This window comes from Corvus hawaiiensis, chromosome 5 (assembly GCF_020740725.1).
Source record: "Corvus hawaiiensis isolate bCorHaw1 chromosome 5, bCorHaw1.pri.cur, whole genome shotgun sequence".
NCBI lineage: Eukaryota > Metazoa > Chordata > Aves > Passeriformes > Corvidae > Corvus > Corvus hawaiiensis.
The window spans coordinates 61,101,835-61,122,163 of record NC_063217.1 but is presented as its reverse complement, the minus strand read 5'-3'; the positions used below and the strand labels follow the sequence as shown (position 1 = coordinate 61,122,163).

At 37.5% G+C, this 20,329-nt stretch overlaps 1 pseudogene; it reads left to right on the top strand.

The window, feature by feature from the left end:
* LOC125326657 overlaps nucleotides 1–20,329 on the top strand; it is a 75,200-nt pseudogene that overhangs the window by 28,875 nt on the left and 25,996 nt on the right.

Below are 20,329 nucleotides of genomic sequence, written 5' to 3'. Positions count from 1 at the left end.
TTGTCCATCTCACATAATGTTGTTCCTTGGTCTTTGAAGACAGTGGGTTTGATCAGGCCAGAGATGTAGCTCTTGAGTGCTTGGCACATTCTCCTGTCTTAGAGCAGATATACATCACCTGGAGCTCACTAGGCTTGTCTAGAAAGAATTGTGGTGATGGGTATTCCCTGTGCAACCTAGGAAACTGCAATTTCCTTGAAACCCTACAAACAAATGAAAATGTTGTTCTTCTCTGATAGAACCTCTAGGGAAAATGGTAAATGCATGGTTTCTGCAGATATGGAGCTGAATTAAGATGGTAGAGGGTTCAGCACCTTGTTCAGTGAGAAAGGTTAGAGGGTCTATCAGAATATGTGAATGATGAAATTGTGATCCCATATTGTGAGGTTATATGGAATACCTGGAAGATTTTTTAGCCAGTAGAGAGATCAAGATTGATGGAACAGATTTGTCTTTGTGGTATAGAGGGGAGTGATGAATAAGTGCTAATAGTATTTTTTAATTTATAAGAAGATGGTATGATGAGAAATCCTGCAGGCTTTTGATTACATGGAAAAAGTGCTATAGAATACCAGAAAATACTCAGTTTCAGATTAAATTAATCATCTAAGTAATTTTCTTTTTAAAAAACTCAATATATTAAAACCTCAAAAAGAAAGAAAGAAAAAAACAAACAAACAAAACCACCAAAAGACAATATTTTGAGAAATACCCAGATCTCCATTTTGCAAGAATTTTATCTTACTAGCACCTTGCTTAATGAAGACCAGGCATAAAACTCCATTTTTCTCTTAATTCAAAGCTATTTGAAGCAGATTGGTTTAGTCTTGGCACAATCTGGATGTGTTAAATAAAATTACAACTGACTTTACGCACACAGCTGTTCATGACCTTAAGTATAAGATGACTATTTCTATTCACAATTGTACCTTCAGGAAAAAAAGAAAATCTAAATGTCATTGATGAAAAATCCTCAGCTATGGTTTGGTTTACATTTCTGTCAGTTACACTGCTTGAAATGCAAAATCTAACATTCTTTTGTTATTTATCATATATATTGTGATCGTTTCCTCAGCTGGGGCATAGTCAGGTAATCACATAGGAAGACTGTAGAGAGGAAACTTCACAGAGTTTCTTTCTAGTCATTCTATATCAAGATAAAATTGAGACCTTTCAGGGTTTTAAAATTACTATTAGTAATTTTACTCTAGCAAATACACGTATAGTCCAGGATATTGAATAGCCTCACTTTTCTGGTATTTCTATTATCTTGTTTTGACAGGCAAATCTCCAATACAGCATTTCCTGGTGTGTTCTTATGAAAAGGATTGGTTTCAATACATTTCTCTTGTCGCCTAAAATACATATATATATTATTTTTTCAGTGTATGTGTGAAATTTCCTGGCAATTTTAATGAATACACATTAATAAAATCCATGAAAGTTTGCATTCATATGGAAGAGACACTCAAAGTTCCCAATGTCTCTCAGCTACAGCTTGTATCACCAGTTCAATTTTAAGAGCTGGCAGGTAAAATATTTCTTTAGTCTTACTCAAATTACAGTGTATTTGCACACAAAAATATGACTTTTCATATTTTGTTAAAAAACCCAGAAACAAAACCAAAGCTGTACAGTTGAGTAGGAATTCAAAATGTTAACAATTTTGAAAATAACTTAATCCTTATAGTTTGCAAAGCCATGGGCATTGTGCAGATCTACCAGCTGCAGCAGAACACTTGGCAAGAAGATTTGGATGCTAGTTCTGTAATTGTAGATGGTAAATGACCAAGATCTCCTTTTCAATCTTTTCAAGCTATTCATGTAAATAAGAGGACTCTATGTGATTCTGTAATTATTTTAGGTGCTGTAGCGGGTTGGGTTTGTAACCGGGTGGAAACACCAATTAGTGTAGTGGTTTGGTCCAAAATACTCATTACTGTTTACCTTCTGTGAGATAAGAATTAGGAGAAATGCAAAGCAGGCACCAAACTTGAAAGAATATAAAGAAATTTATTAACAGACCTAGAAGAAGAAAAAAAAAATTATACCACACCTTCAGAACTCTCCTCCTCTCCCCACCTTCCTCCATTCTCCCACTGACAATGTAAAAAGACAACCCTTGAGATGTTCAGTCTGTTTACCACTTCCATAATAACCTTGTTCAGTCCATTTAGAAAGAGAAGTCTCTTCTTGCTTGTGCTATGAAAACAGTATCACAACGAGACAGCCGCCCACTTCCAAATATTGTTCAGTCCATTTAGGAAGAGGAGTCTCTCTGCCTGCGTGTGAGTCCTTTCCCCCGACTTGCAGCTTTTCCCGCAACTGCTTTCGAGGGTCCACTCTTGAAGTTTTTGGGGTACAATTTTAAGGTTGAGCCGTTCAGAAACAAAAACAGAGGCCCTTCTCCTTCCCTGGGAGCAAAGGGTCTTCCTCATCTTCATCTTTAGGACTATCTCTGGGAGCATCTCTAGGAACTGAGGTTTCTCCTTTCCCATTTGGAGCAAAAGTCCTCATCAGGTTCATCTCTAGGGACTGAGGTTTTCTCCTTTGCCGTTTGGAGAAAAAGTCCTCATCTGGTTCATCTCTCCCTGTCCAAACTTCTCATGAAATTACAGCTGCGTCAGCATCTGCCTATCTCAGCGCAGGTGCTTTTGCTTACGAGCTGAACACTCCACCCCCATATCTTCATGAAATTACAACAGGATACTCTGATATATCATAGCTTCACAACAGAATTTCAGCTTTAAGCATCTCCTCTCTCTCTTCTCTCAGGTTTTCAGCTCTTCACAGCAATAAAAGGGTTAATCTCACCTCGGCCTTGCAGCTTTGCAGCTGGAATGTTGAATGTTTCTTATCTCAGTGGAGAGGGGGGAGAGCCGAGCCGCTCCGGCTGCCCATGGCAAGGCAGTGGGGGGGTTCCACGGCTGGAACAGGTCCATCGGCTCCAGGATGGCCGTGGCCCGGCCCGGCCTGGCCCAAGCAGGGCCTGGCCGGGCCCGGTGGCCCCCACACGGGGCCCGCAGTCACCTGTGCCAGTGCCGGAAACGAGAGAGAGCTTGGGGGGGGAGTTTGTCTATTCTTAAATGTGTATCACAGAGGCGGTCACAACTTTAAGTGGCTTAAAGAATTGTCCATATTCAAACTGGCCAGCTGATAGGTTCTATCAGTTCCCAGAGGAAGCTGTAAGAACCCCTTAGCAAGGACATCCCTTCCAGGACTATGCTTGCTAACCTATGACAGGTGCACATTACAATTTGCCTTCTAGAGTTTTTATCCATAGTCCACCAAACTGAAAAAATGAATCTGCTGTCCTTTAACTTCTAGTGACCAACACCTTGACCTTCAAACTCACAAGAAAAACGTAACTCACTTGGAAGTCTTCAAAGCTTCTTGAGATAGTAGAAAGAATCCTAGCAATAGAGAAGTACTTAAAGCTGTTGTTTGCATTCAAAGATTCATGAGAAGGGGCTTTGAAAACAGAACATTCAAGAGAGTAAAGATTAAAATATTATCTTGATTGTTTAATACATTCAGCAATTACATTTTAGTAGTGTCAGAATTCTAGATTACTGTTATTTTGCTATGAAAAAACCCCGTGCTCAGCTAGTCTGACTGTCATGGCTGTTCTACACCTTCAAGGTTAGGGAGAATTCATTGATAGTGAGTGCTGTGCTGGTGCCCATTCCCATCACTTCATCTTCTCTGTATCAGAAGGCTCTGTATCAGTTTCCAGAAGAGAATACCCCATGTGACACTTGAACCCTCTGCCTCCAGAGAGTCTTGCTGTGCATGACTATTGTACTGTTAATGCTGGGGCTTGCAGCTTTTCCGGTGGAGAAACAGCCTGTAACTAACAGAATGTTTATTGCACTCTTCTTCTCCCACTTTGTCTTACATCTCAATTGCTAAAAAAAAATATAGTGTATTCGATAGAATAGAAATATATATAAGTGGAGACAAGGGCTGATATATAAGCAGAGAAGTGTTAAAAGAAGAGGAAACAGTTGCCTGATACCAAACCTGCCTGTTCTTTAGCTCCAAGTGCTCTGCTCACTTCCATCTGCATTCTTCTGAATATTTTTGTTTGTGTTGTCTTTACCTCAAGGATTATATGAAGATACTAAGGAAAAGAAAAAAGAAAAGTCTAATCTAAACTTCCTTTTTGTCTCATCCTTTGCCCTTCAAATTCCTCTTCCAGTATAAGGGTGGCCATCTCATCACAGAATATGATCAAGATTAGCCAAGTGTGTACACTAGAAAATAGCTTCCCTCATGGGAAAAAAACTGAGAAAAACACAATTGGTATGTGATTTCAACCATGCATCCAAACACAGCACTGCAAGTTGGACTTAGGTGACCATTTATTCACACCTAAGATTTAGAAATGTGCTGAATTTTTTTAATCTTCTTTAAAAGACATTTCAGAGAAATATAAATGTCCCACCCATTAAATAAGAGGTTGCAGCCCAATGTGAAGTCTTTTTTTTTTTTTTTTTCTGTTTCTCCTTTATGGTCTTCAAAGATTAGAGTACAAACTCTGCCTTAGAAGGCAGATGCTGTTTTTCTGAAATGTTAAAGTGACATTAATCTTTTCTGCTCTGAAGACAGAAAGAAACATGTTATAGATGCTCATGCACAACATGGAGCACAATATGATCTAGTGGTGTTAACCTTTAGAGGAAATCTGACGGTTTTGTTAATCAATAGTACATCAGCTAGATCCCTAACCTATGCCTCTCAGGGAGAAAGGTTTACAGAATCTCACCAAATCTGCAAAAAGCTGTGAGTTAGAGGTAGATCACCTGAAATGTTTTGTGGACATGAAGGTATAGGAGATTGTGAACCTTTTATATTTTTATTTTGTACTTTTCCTTTCCTGAGCAGTACAAAAATAAATCATTCAACAGCTATCTCTGAGTTAGTCTCCTTGACTGAAGCTATATTATTTAATACATTAAATTTCTCAAGAAAATGATTGATTGTTAGCCTACTGCTATAGTTCTCCTTGTTTGGTTGTTTTTTTTAAATACCTGGGGAAAGGCATCTCTCGGCATTTCCATTACAGTAATACTAGGGAAAATTGCTTTCACTCTGAATTTTCCTCTTACCTTTTACCCTAGGGGGAGAGGTTTTGTACACTGATTTAGGTTGAGTGTATCTGCCAAGTAAAAAAAGAGCATTAACCACTATAATTTTTTCACTTACCTCAACCTCTTTCTACCAGTACTGCTGACCATCACCTTTTCATACTGAGAGATTCTAATAAGGGAAAGAGATATGTTTCAGCACAGCTGTTCTCCTTTTCATCAGCAAGGATGATGCATGACTTTCCCTTCAGTGCAGGAGTAAGTCAGGACCAAAGTATCCCATCATGTAACCTCTGCATGGGCCTATGTTTTCATACAAAGCGTTTCAAGCATGCTAACTTGGTTTTGAAGAAGTATTTCTACAGAAAGAGAACATATTTTTGAGGAATATATTTCTAAAAAAACCCATAAGTGCCTTATACCTCATTGTAAAGATGCATCTGACAAAAGCTTTTCTTTTTCAGTTTGTGAAACCATGTTTTCCCAAAGAGAATTTGACAAAAAGATGAACAGAAACGATCTGTCTGAAGTTTTGAGATACTGTGGATACTCAATGCTTCCTAGTGGGATACAGTATGTCCTCCAGCTGGCCTGTTCAGGTAGGTGGTTTCTTGTAAATACTTTACAATGGCACAAAATTTTCATCTTCAGGTGCTGCAGGCGTTGGGCTTTTTGCTTGTTTGTTTTTTCTTTTTCCTTGCATGAATAAGAAACTACTATTCTTAGAAGTATAGTCACGACAAACCTTACCTGATGCTGATGATCTTTTTCAAATTGAACATTTTATTATTATACTTGAAATAAAGTACATATTTTCAGAATTCCACTGTGTCTAAGAATGCTGGACAATAATCTCAGATTATTTACAAATATGCTTAAGAGGGTACAGGTCTGCGCTTGCAGATGTCTTCAGGCAAACATTAACCCCTTTGTACATTCAGTGGTGTTCGTGGTGTTTGCCTTCCAACACCTTTAAATAGCTCAGTGCAGGAAACTTTCAGAAACATTCAGAGATGAAAACATTCTTAGATGACTGTAAATAAGGCAGGATGTGGGAGATGACACTGGCAGCTTCTCCTGTAACACACTTTATTAGTCCACTTTTGGGTTGTAGTGACACATGTAGGTGCTGTGAACCAAAGCTGGTCTAAACACGAGTTGTCCTAAGTTTGACTGTCACAACTGGGGGATTCTTGTGGACAGCGATCTTCTTTGGAAGTTATGGTTAATTTTATGTATTAGCAGCTCCAAATAATGCTTTTGGAGTCCAACTTTATTTAGTGAGAGAAACCCACATGTAATTGGTGCTTTTGACTTGTTAATGATCTACATGTGGTTTCTTTTGATCATAATTTTTTGCATGCCTTGTCCCAGGGAGTTTTCTTTCCAAGATGCATCTTTGAGAAGGTGGTCTCTTTGAATGTCTGACAACACATGTTTCTTGCTTTCCAGTGTTAGCTCCTTATAAATGCCATCAATTTCCCATGGAAAATCATCTATTACGTGTCATTTAGGTCACATTCCTAAGACAGCATGAATAAGACCAGGTATTTTTAGTCGTTTGCTCAGTCCCCATCACTATGGTAACAGCAGATTTTGTGACTGTGAGACAGATTTTTGTCTTATATCCTAGATTTGGGAGACTTTTCACCGTGTTCACAGACACACTAGGAAAGGTTCATGCTTCCCTACTAATAATTTAATTTATTTATCTCTTAAGTGTGAAGTGTTATCAAGACTTGTTCGGTCACTTGAGGCTGTGTGTAGGCTTCTAATGCATTTTGATTTTAAAACTCTTCTAAATTGTGAACATGTAAATGATGAATAATTGCTAAAACATGGAGATGCGCCTGAGTCTAAAGGGCACCCATAAAATGATTTTTAACATGGAAGCATTTTGAATAAATTCCACTTATCTGCAAAGTGCCTCTCTTCCTCAATTTTATAATACAGATGTCATTATTTCTGAAGACAAGTTATGAGCAGAGTAAAACCTTGCTAAATTGCTTGGGAGAGACACTGCAACTGGTTGAATGTTTGGATTCCCTGAATACTGATTTGATGCAACCATATTCCGTGGAAGTGCAAAAGCATCCCATAGCATCAGTCTGCCTATTCAGGAGTGGAAAGATAAGTGAGAAGAAGAGGTCTGTGTGTCTAGACAGAATGCTACAGAGATCTACACTGGACTTTTTCAGGCTGGCATTGCATCCTGCATAGCTGTGGACTGATCCATGGAAGATTAAAACAAGAAAAGGGACCGTGTGGCTATTTAGTCTGAGCACGGGTCAAACAAAAAATATTCAGATCTCTTGAAAATTTTCCCAACTCATTTTACTCTTACTAGTTTTGTTGTTGCTGGTTTTTTTTAATTGAATCTAAACATTACTGAAGAAGCAGTGCCCAGATGTTAAATGTCCTGTTGATTTTCCATTTGCAGTCATTAAAGAACAGTGTCTTTGGCCAACAGTAATTAAGATAGGAAAAGCTTGAAGACTTTTAATTTTACATATTCTCTAGTGAGTTTTAATTACATCAGCACCATTCATAACTACAAAAATATCTGCTTTTTTTTTGTAAAGGTTAGACACTGAAGGTAGTAAAATTATCAGAATAATAAAAATATTAATTAAATTAATTATTTAATAACTGTTAATTATTTAATAAAAAATATTTGCAGCAAAATGCAGATGTTCATCATTAAATAACAAATATCTTGCTGTCAAAATAGGAAAGAAGACTATATGTTATAAAATACTGTGAAATGTGCATGAGAAATAATAGCTGGGATTAAAAAAAAAGTGGGAATATGGGATGCTGTCCTCACACACTGTGAGCTGGTACAATAATTTGACCAAACCAGACTATACAGTGCCATCACTGTCAGGAACTGAAGAAAAGAATGATACTTAGAGTGGACTCAGGAGTGCTGAAAGGAAGCTTTTACAGACAAACATGTTCGTGATTTCCTTATGAAATCCGCTTTTCAGCTTCTGCAAAGCAAGGGAGCTTCCTTTAGGTCAGATGAATGTAACTGAAGACTATTCTCTAGATATATCTATACATATCCTGTTCCCCACAGTGTGAGGGAAAATCAGTGGCTGTGTTACTACCTAACACATTGCTGGTTGAGGAGTTAGGAACTGACTACAAATAATTGAATGAATTTCCATCAGTGGTGAGGTTTAGCTGCTGGCTTCCTGAAAAAGCCAATTAAAATTAAGGCCATAGTGCAGTGATTTTGAGATTTCATACACAAGTAATGATGCTATTTCATCATATTTCAAATCAATTTGTGCTGCTACTCCATTCTGCTGTTGAAAAGCAGAATGCCATGCACTGTGCAGTCAGGAGAAATCCTCACTGCAGCACTGCTGTACTTTGTTTGAATATAACAGAAAAGATGGAGGTAACAAACCAATCTATTTTGGACAAATTCTTTGCAGTATCCATTGACATCGTAGCTAATTCTCATGAAAAATATTTCTTTAAACATTTTTTTGGAAAGCAATATTGTAGCCCGTGTTTAACATACTTTTTTTCCCCTCTGGTTGATTCAAAGTCCTGCATGTTCAATTCAGGTTCACTTTTACATTGAGTTCAGAGGAACCATGCATGCCGGGAGGTTAGGTATTGGGAGTGCTAGTTATTTTGCTTCAATATTTGCTGAAGAGTCCAGCCACAGTATCTTGGTATTTGCTTTATTCTGTAGTCACTGAAATTACTGCTATTAATGCTGGTTGGGACTGGATTGGGGAAATAGTTGTAGCTGTTTATATGTTGTTAAGGCGAACTGTTCACAGTTGCAGCATCCTGATAATTGGATTGTTTTCAAATAACATGTAAACACAGTAAGGATTTTCTCTGCAATTGGCTCTTCGGAGTTGCCTCTACTAAAATCCATATTTTTTTCATCTTTGTGTTTGTGATCTTGATAACTAGTCCTGTATTTACACAAAATATCTGGTGTTTAGGCTAAGAACATGCAATATTGCATAGAATTTGAATCACTGGCTTTAAGCCATCACAATTTATACTGGCCTAGCCTCATTGTAGGTTTTTCTGTATTTACAGGGAGGCAGTAAACTATCTCTTCATTTAAGCACAGAAGTACCCAGATTTTTCATTTATTTAAATTTTCACACATATTAGTGGAAGGCAAGGTTTTTATAGGAGCTTTTAGGTTGCAAACTGGTCTGGCTTGAACTGAAACAACAAATGAAAGTGCAGAACAATGATCTCTAAGAGACATTTCAAAGCAACGTATCCCTGTTAAAGTCAATGCCAATTCCCTCTCAAGCTGCAGAGAGGCAGGGGAGGCACAGGAGGTCCCCGGGATTTGGTCCTTTGCATAAAGCCAACAGAGGATATTAGAGCAGTCCCTTGTCACAAGTTCAGAGCTTGACTCATGCTGAACTTTCATCAGTTTTCAGTCTCACTGGCTATTCCATGATAACTGGCACTCATTACTGGGGCTTTTGGGAAGCTCTTGTGGTTTTGGAGGTTCAGCTCAGTAGTGGCACTGGCTGACTACAGCTCTCACCAGTGCACCCTGCAGTTATTTTCTCTCTCTGTTCTTCCTTATTGTGGATTACATGTGTAACTATGCATAAATAGTTAAATAAACAACACCTAACAGCAATTTCTGTTGCAGTCATTGCCAGAAAAGCCTTATTTATAGAGCAGGACCCTTCTGTGTTGAGTACCCTGCACTTTCTGAAGAAAAATATGCTTCCTGCATCACTGGCAGAAAATTGCCTCCTAGAACTGTTTATTTTTCATTAAACAAAATCTTAAAGGACAAGCAGCAGAAAGCTGTGCATTCTGTAGTGGGAACAAAGCTGTAATAGCTCTCATGCATCTGGCAGAACACAACACTCAGGAGTTTCTTCTGTTGTACTGTTGTTTAATAATATTCTCCACACCTATGCAATAATGAGCCCTGAGGGAGATGAAGGTTATCCTTCTGACCATTTAAGCCAAATATAACGTCAAGAAATTTAAATTCCACTGTGTAAAAACTCTGCGAGAGCGCTAGTGATAATGAATAGATGCATTAATAAAATGTCTTAATAGAGCTATTGTAAAGCTTTGCATTTCCTACCTAACGGTTTCTGGATCAAGGCTAAATGCAAATCTATCTAATGATTCCTTCAGGTCTTTAAGACTACGGGTCATTCAGTGTCAACTGCAGCAAAAGGAAATAAAATACACAGAGTATACCCTTCTCCTTGACTGCTGATCCTCTCCCGAAAGAATTACAGATTAATGTGGGTTTAAAAGGTTAAAGAACTCCCACAACATCTGGAATGTTTGTCAACAAGCATGCAAGAATCCCTGCTGGATGCAAAAGCTATCTAATCAATGTTTGTTCTAACCTTCCACATATACACAAACAAAAGCCTGTGTTTCTCTTTCTGTTGTTTCCTTTTTAAAGAAAGATAAAATTCGTGCTTAAGAACTTAATTTGCTTGAGTACTTTGCTCTTAGCTTATGATCACTATGCTCCTCCTGGGAGTGGCAAATAGAAACAGAAAATGCAATTTGGGTCACCCACACAAGCCAGAGTACCCTAGTCCAGCCACCAACCCTGCTTTAAACATGGCTAAAATGTAATTTCTTTTTGACAGTAATATCATTCCAAAGCACCATTATGGCTTTATTAATAATATTCTAAAGCACCATTATGGCTTTATTAAGACATTTTGATAAGAAGTTGAGAACTAAACAAAAAAAAATCCTTCTTTGTTGATGAAGAGAGTTTTTTCAGGTCTGTTCATATTTTGTATCACATTTAGAATTAATCTAAAAATCTACATCAGAACAACCATCTGAAAAGTAAACTTTCCCCTTAAAATTCTCCTTTGCTACAATGTCTATAGAACAGTTGACAACAGTTGAACTAGCAGTGTGCTGACACTGCTGCCTGTCATCCAGGCTGATGCTGTCTTTTTTTATTTATTTATTTATTCTCCTGTGCTGTCTCTTCCTGCTATACCTAAGCTATAAAATCTTGGACTGGCTTTTTGTTCCAACTATGTTAGAATCTGAGGGCACTGAGGGTCTTCTTCTGTGCCTAGGGCTCCTGAGCACTATCCTAGCACCTGTAGATTGTACAAATAATGATGCAGTGTCAAATCTGCTCTAAAGAAAGGTGGGGAAATTTTAAAGGATGGATCTTCTCTACACCTAGAGATAGGGTGTAAATCCTTACATTTGACTACTTTTCTATGTCAATTGCCTCTCCCTACCCCCAAATACAAGAAGGATGATTCCTATCACAGAGAATCCAGTGGCAGGTTGTGAGTGGGAAGCAGAGCAGGCTTCCAGTACTTACCCATCAGCATACGGCCTGTGGTGGAAACAGAGCAGTTTTCTTCTGGGACCATCTGACTGCAACTCAGGGAGAAAGGACCTCCCTTGGACCAGCATTCTTCATTACAAAGGCTCATCTCAAATCTGTGGGGAGTAACCTCCTGACTGAAGCAGTTGGGATGGGTTTTTTTTCTCCTCTCTCCAATGACACCATTTAGGATCACTGCAATAGGGTGGCTTGATCAAATTTCCTGTGTCATCCTTTAGCCATTTGGTCTTTCACATGTCCAGAAGGAGATTTCTCATCACTACCCTTCAGCACTTGAAGGAGGTCTACAAGAAAGATGGGGACAACATTTTACTGGGCCTATTGTGAAGGAGTAATGGTTTTAAGCAGGAAGAGGGTCCATTTATATTGAATACAAGGAAGAAGCTCTTTTTACAATGAGGGTGGTAAAACACTGGAATGGGTTGGCCACAGAGGTGGTGGGTGCCCCATCCCTGGAAACATCCAAGGTCAGGTTGGATGGGTCACTACATGACTTGATCCAGTCGAAGATGTCCCTTTAAGGGGCCCTTCCAACTCAAACAATTCCACCAGTCTGTGATTCTATGATTTCCTGTGCCACATCCTTTTTCACCTGGCAATTTGTGTTTTCATTAATGTCACTACATTTCAGGGAAATTGTATTTTTATATAAACATTAGTGTCTCAGTTTGCTAATATATTTCATGCAATAGTAAGTGCAATTCATTCCCTTGGTATGATAACGCACACATCTAAAAAGCTTTTTAAATGAATAAGTAAATTAGCATATGTGCTATGCTGAAATGGTTAACAAATAACCATAATGCTGCTGTGTCTACTTTGCATTTGCATTTCACTTGTGTCTTAATGGCACTGCCTTTTTAAACTTGTTTTCATGTAAATTTTGACTTTAGTCCCTTAATTGGAGGAACTGCTCTTTAGGACTCACTGGTGCTGATAGAACAAGTTCATCACTTCACATACTTGAATCGCAGCATATCAGTTAAAACACCTCAGGATGACACTTGTTCCTTTTGCAGTTGTGTTGTTGACTGCTCTTCTGATGGTTGTTCTCTATAGCACAAGTCTTTCCTGCTGCCTAGACAGTCTTCCACATTTTTGAGCATTTGATTATTTCTTTCCAAATTTACTACTTTGCACTTGTCTTTATTGAATTTCCTCTTATTGACTTTGGGCCATTTTTCCAATTTATCAAGACAATTTTGAGTTTGACTGCTTGTAAGTGCTTCCAGCATGGTGTCACCTAGAAGCTCTGTAAAGTGACTTCTCCATTCCATTATCTTAGTAGTCATTAATGAAAATATTGAATAGAACCGGACTTAGGACAGACCTCTCCAAGACCTCACTTTATATTTCACCTCAGTTTTGACAGGAAAGCATTTATCTGTCCTTAAAGTAGGATATTTTGATCCGTAGTAAGAATGGGTCAGCAGAAAATATGAGCTTAAAGATTTGGTAGCTGTTAAGAGATTCCCAAATTCCAGAATAGAATAGCAGCATGTGGGATAGAAATTAAATGCTCACTATTTTTTGCAACAAATATATCTTTTACATGATTTAAGAAGGTTTATTCTTCAATAGTACATGAAAAGCTTTATCATTGCAGTGTTCTTGGTCAGAAAGATATAAAGTAGGATTTAAAAGTTTGAAGACCTTGCTGGCTGCAAGGATATGGAAAATAAAAATTGATTCAACACCACCCCTATTAAAGAATGTGTAGTCATATTTATATTTTGTATTTCAGAATATGCACAGCACAATGCAACTACACAGGTACACCAATATGTATTTTTAGTACATATAGAATATATAAAGTTGAAAATTTGCATAATGTATCTTGAAATTAAAAAAAATAAATTATCCAGTGAAAGAAATCCCTGGTTTCACAGCAGGAAATGGGAATAATCACGAGTTCCCATACTCAAATATTTCTTGACAGGGCAAGGAATGTAAAGAGTTTAAGCATATTTTTTGATAACTATGAAGAGAGGATCATTCTAATATCCAGTTTATATATTACTCTATGGATTATTATAGAGTTTAATATCTTTTTTAGCAATTTTTAATCATACTTTAAAAGTGCAATAATATTTCCTCTACTGCTATGTTGTATACAAGTATATATTATTCTCATTTCTTAAATGGAGAAATAAAGAAGAGTTTAAATTATTTGTCTCTGATTGTATACTGAACTAGCTTTAGAAGTTTGGGCTGAATTATTTAAAATTGACTTCAAACTGGTTCTTATACCCATACTGAACAAGTAGGTGCTGTCTAAGGGGCAGCTTATTTTTTTGTCTTTCTTTCACACGTGTAGCCACATACACGCTCATGCTTCGTTCTTTCCTCCAGGAACTTACCTAACACACATGCTCTCAACTTCTTCTTCCCTCTTGAGACAGGTACTACTCACAGAAAAAGGTCCTTGAATTCTTTCCGTGAATAGTGAATATGTGCAAGAGATTGGTTAAGATAAAAGGGTTTTTCAACAAAATCAGATTTGTCTTTAACAAGGCAAGATATTTGTCGAAGTAGAGAATCTACCCAATTTCTTTAATAGAACCCTAAAATTGTAACACTGGGTTGTTTTTCCTTTTTTTCTTTTCCTGCTAGGTTTTGATAGTTTGCTGCATTTTAGGCAAATTCCAATCTATCAGTAGTAACAACATTCAACTCTTTGTCAGGATTACAAAAGCAGGAGCACAGGGGCTTAATTTTAAGCCCCATTAAAATTACTTTGCTGATTAACTCTATGATACTACACAGATTTTTTTCCAGTTGAAAGAAGTGGCAAAAAACCCCCTTCATGTTGTAAAATGGAAAAACTAATATTTGTAGTGAATTATTTTAATTGTATAATTTATCTGTACGACTTTATATTTAAAATAACAGGATTGTTATATGCCATCATCTTAACAGTTTGTTAGCAATATTTTCATGCATTTTTCCTTACTTCAGCAAAGGTAGTCTTTGTTTTATGTTGCTATCTAAGCTATTTGAGTAACAGAATTTTGTTACTTTAAATGTCCTTTCACATGTTCCTGTAATCCATTGTTGCATTTAAAATTCTCTTAGGTATACGGCATAAAATTAATCAATTATTTGATTTACACAGCTATGCTTCCTTTTTTTTGTACAATAGTCCTCTATAAAGCCACTCATCCAACCTTGAAACATAAGCCAAAAAAACCCCTCCAACTTCTACAACAAATTTATGTGCAAAATTGTCGAATTAACCATTTGTGATATCAACAACTGATTTTTATGTAAACCATTTCCTTTAAGCTCATGTCCAGAAGAATATTTTATAGGTTGATTCTGCCCCCTTTCACACTTGGTTTAAAAATGATACAGCTACAAAAAAATCTAATTAGAGTGCCCTATAGTTATATGAATTCCAGCATTTGAGCATTCTGTGTATCAAGACTTACCAAGAGCTTTTTTTTCCTTTTTGATTGTGGTCTTTTTGCATTCTGTTGTAGTAACTCTATATGAAGTAGTATTACTTGATCTAGTGAGTAATATTTTCTTTTTCCTCTAAATTGTCTTTTTGCGTTCTATTCAGCAGAAGGATTGAATACTTGTCTTCGTATCAACTGTTAGATCTGCTTGATCAAAATAAACACAAAACATTGTCTTTAACACTGTAACTCTCCTAGAAATTTTCCAGTCCTTCTACCAGTGTGGGATTTGGCCATCAGTGTTTGTGTTTCTCCTAAAGAAAGCAGATTTAGTTGTCAGTTCTGATGATGAGTAACTTCTAGGTTTTCTATTATTCGTTTTGCTGGGATTACAGTGTTCTCAGTTCTGCTATTCTATCTGATACTAAGTTTTAGTGTATGTCCCGGTTTGAGACCAACTCGGAGGAACGTCCAAATTTGAATGTCCTCTGATAGAAGGCAGGTCACAGCCGCCCTCCCCCACCAGGTTCGGGAAGAAATTCCTCGAAGGAAAGTGAAGGAAAAAACCCTATTTATTTAACAGACACACAGGAAAAGAATAATAATGCTAAGTAATAAAACCTCTCGCTGTGGAGAGAAACTTGGGAAGATTTTAGAGTCCTTTCTTTGGGGGTGGTCTCTCTCTCTCCTCTTTAGAGCTGGGTTGGCAAAGGGACCCCTCCAGGCCTACGGTGTAGGGTCTCCTGGTGTGTTCTGGTATTGTTGAACAGTCCAGAAGAGAAGAAGAAGAAACCAAAGTCCCAGGGGAAAAAAACCAACTCTCTTGCATCAGCTTGCAGACTAGCTGAAAAGCAAAGGGGTTTAACTCTCTGTCTCTCTGCTAAGAGCTGAGAAAAGCAGGAAGGTGCTGGTCTCCGCTCTTGCCGCCGCAGAAGCACGCAGAGATAGAGTGACCTTGGAGCACAAACTGCTTTGAAAAGTTCGTCTGGCTTTTCTTCTTTCTCTCGCACCCAGTTTTAAAGGCACAGAAAGGCACAGGAATCATGTCCAGGCATAGAGCTGCGATACGGGATACCCATCATAAAGTCACCCCAAGACAGTGTATTATTGCTAATTTTGTCTGTCACCCAGCAAGAAGGGGACATCTCTCATCATGACCATCATTGCTGGAGTTTTCTCTTCTGGTTCATGGGTTATTATTTTAATTTCTTTAAGTTGTTCTGAAAGCTGCATATTTGTGCTAATTTCTTCTGAATCCAGAGTCTGAAACTGCACCCCAAGCACTGGATGCCTTTGTGATAACCATACAACTTCTTGAAACAAAGTCTCTAGAATAAGATATGGAGGACAAGATCCAAGATGCTCTCTGCTGTAGTTCAAGACTGCACCTAATAAATATCTGTGTGGTAGATGATTGAATACTGTAGAATAGCCATCAATAGCCTGCATTCTCTTAAAGAAAGCTATTAACACTGTAGGCTAGAAACTCCAGTTAATATATTTCTACCACTTAAAAAGCTATGAAAAATGGTGCGTTTCTGTGTTTGTATATCAATAAACATTTCTTGTTAAATGAAAAATAAAATGCTATTTCCTATATCCTAGTTATCCTAGTTTCTTATCCAAGAACATGCAATAATTGCTGTAGCTCTTTTGTTAGAAAACATTCAAAACTAAATAGATATTTCCTTTGAAATGTTATTGTCTTCTAAATATACAGACAGGCCCCTGCTTGTAGTGTTTAATCCAGAGGCCAGTGACATAATAGAAAAACTGATTTGAATTAAGCTCATCACTCCAAATAATTGTTTTAGTCATAGGATTAGAGACATGAGAGCAGCTTTCATTTAAGTGTTGGCATAATGCTTTCACACTGAGTTAAATATTTGTGTGAAAGTAATTAAATAATGACTTAAGTCACTTATATCCCTGTTTTGAAACAGTTCAAGATTGAATCTCTGTAAAAATTGAAAGTTTATGCTAACAGAATGAATACAGTTACTAAATATGCTTTTGCTGTTTTGTTTTTCCAGTTCTGGAAGGCTATTTGAATGTAAAAGAAAGGGTCTAGGTAAAATCCTAATAATTTGAAATGAAATTTTTTATTAATGTCTTTATACTGAAAAAAAAAAAAAAGGAGCATGTGCATTACACAGATTCACTTATGCTCCACTCCATCAGATTCTGTAGAAAAAATTGCGAAGTCTCTGCAAAATTCTTGCATCTTATTGTATTGAATTATTATCTCTTGTATCTGTTGTATTGATGGTTTCAGCACTGCATTTTCCAGAACTTCTATCAAAGTACTGGGAAAAAAAAAGTGCTACTATACTGGTTCTCCCTTTCCCTTGAATATGGAGTATTTTGAACAATACATCATGCAAAGGAAATCTTCTTCTATGTTTTCTGTTTTTAAATATGTTGTCAGTGATACCTTAACATGAAGTGTACTGGCCACAGATAAAATTATAGAAATGACAGGGAAAGGGTAGAATGTAGAGAATGGAGATAACTACCCAAAATTGTCTGAATATGAATCCTAGTAAGTAAATAGACTTTGTGGTACAGGATGTACAAAAGTTCAATTTGGAACAAAATGAAATTCTTTTATTCTTCCAAGTTCAGCCCACATATAATTAAAATTTCCCAAGGACTATCACCTGCAGGAAATTTCATTCAAATAGTGAAAAATTTGGCAGAGAACTTATCTTCTGACAGTTTCAAATGTAGACATTTCTCTAAGTTTAGGGGATCACTCTTCACAACCTTGGTTCTGTCAAATACAAGCATGTATTTATTTACAATTTCTCCTCAGACTTCGCCATAGCCTACACAAATTTGAAGGCACACAGTTATCTCTTCACCCCAAAACTACCAGTAGTGTTTGTTTGTATGTGGTAGAGCAAACACACAGAATTTTTATACTTTTTTCCTAACTGGTGTAACTCCTCTTTCCCTTTAAATGAATATAAAATTGAGGTAAATAACTGCTTAAATGTTCACAAAAAGTAATGGCACATGGTGCTTTGTGGATAAACTGAGATGGAATAAAATATGTAATAGTTGAGCCTTTATTGCCTTAGGAGATGTAGCTCATCTTTGTTTCCCATTTACCCCTTCTCCAAAGTGGGATACCTTCTAGAAAGAATAAATTTCAGCTTGCACAGTGTTCGAAATACTATACACTAGGTGAAGTATAAATATGTAGGAGTGGCTTAATTGCTGCAAGGTGTTCAACCTTTCAGGCTATCAAAATGCCCGTTGTAGAATATGGTGAGGTTTGGATGGTTTTACAGCATATTAAATACAAACTCATATTTTAAGATGTATGCCAGGGCCAGCATTAGACCCTCCTGTCTTCAAAGGCTGTGTCAAAGTTCTCATTAACTGATAGTGGATGATTAGGGAATAACATAGAAGACTCAGAGTCAACTCCCCTATGCCATCTATATGTTCCCCATCACCATGCTGTCCTCAGTTAATTTTGCATGTGAGATGAGGTCAATGTATGTATGAAGTAACAGCTGAAACTTTGAAATTCTGGTGTCTTTTGTTGGTTCGTGTCACAACCTGAGTGTTATTTAAACATCTATTTTTTCACGTTTAATACCGGGTAATACTCTAGGGGCCTCTATAAAACAGCTAATGTTCCCTTTGGCATCGAAATCCACTTACCTTAACTGACTTCTGTTATACTTCAACCTGATCCTCAGAGTCGCAATGGTAATATTCATTTTAATGTCCCAATAGACTCTTAGTATTCATCAAATATTTGATTTACATTTCTAATAAGGCTTATGGAATGCAGAGACATGAAACCCATACTCTGCCATGATTCTAACTACTGTCTCTTTCATTAAGACTGCGAATTATTTCTCCAAAATAATTAAAATCTGTAATTGAATATACTAGAATAATTTTGGAAAATTAGTTTAATTATTCTAGTGCTTCTATTTGGAAAGATCACATAATTTATAATGAGAGAATAGGCAAATACGAATTTACTCTCACAGAGTCTCCTTTTGTTTATACTTACCTTTAAAGAAAACATATATACTTGAAATGCTTGCTAAGCAATTCAATGTAGATGCTTTGTAATCCAGAATTCTACTGGAAAAGAAATCAGTCTCAGAATTATTTCAACTTAATAGGCATGTTTTTCCCTTCAGGAATTTGGGCTTTTTTCTCTATGCATCCTGTAACATAAAAACTATTCATTACCTGGGCTGACTGTTGCATATAATACCAGCCTCCCAGTACCAGAAGGGAGCCTATGAGAAAGATGGAGAGCCTATTTGCAAGGGCAAGATGTGACAGGACAAAGGGGAATGGTTTTAAACTGAGAGTAGGTTTAGATTGGATATTAGTAAGAAATTATTTGCTGAGTGGGTGGGGAGGCACTGGCACAGGTTGTCCAGAGCTGTGGATGCCCTAGCCCTGGAAGCGTTCAAGGCCAGGCTGAGTGGGGCTCTGAGCAGCCTGGTCTAGGGAAAGGTGTCCCTGCCCGTGGCAGGGTTTGGAAAAAGATGATCTTTATGGTCCCTTCCAACCCAAATCACTCGGTGAATCTGTGATTTGTATTCAGTAAAACTGAATACAAAAATGAAGCATATATTCTAGATGAATAATTACTTATACACCAGAAACCACTACCTTACGTACACAAAAACCAGAGTGCAACTGCAGTAACTAGGGGATGAATTGGAAAGGTTAAAAACTCCTGGCATATCCACACTTAACCAATACACTGCTGTTGTATAGGCAACAGCAAACCCTTGTTAGGGTTCATCAGTGGCTGCTTGGGCAAGAAATTAAGGAAGTTTGTGGTTCATCAGAGGCATGACCACAAGCTCTGAAAACTGGCCATAAACATGTGGACAGTGCTTTCCAGCTGCTGCCACAACGTACTGAGCTGTGGGACTGAATGACGTTTTGACCATTATAAACATAAGGAAGAGAACAGAAAAAAAATGCTAAAAGAAGACCTGAACTAGAAAATTTGCAGGAAAGAGAACTGGATTGAAGGATTCCTGGTTGCTCAGATTTCCCACAGTCCCAGGAATCCCAGTAAGTTCTTTGCCAAGATGCCAGAAGTTTTGTGGCTAGGGACCTGATCCCAGCAATGGTTATATCTAAATTCTCTGAGTTATTGGACTGATGTGGTGTGGGTAAGAACAGGGCAGCCTCTCATCCATAACCAGCGGTGATTGCTGGGTTTTTTTCAGTATGGGTTATAGCAGTAGTTTGGACTTGCAAAGTTTTAAATGTCTTGTGTGTGTTACTTTAGGGGCTGCTCTTGTTGTGTGATGGAATTTAGTTTGTAGCACTGCAAAGTTAGCACTGCTAAGTTAGCAGTGGTTAGCTCTTCAAGCAGGACAATACCACCATGTCAGCACACATGTGGAACCTGGACTAATTAGACTTGCTTGGAGAAATGGCTAATTAGTCCAGATTTAACACGAATCTCATCATGT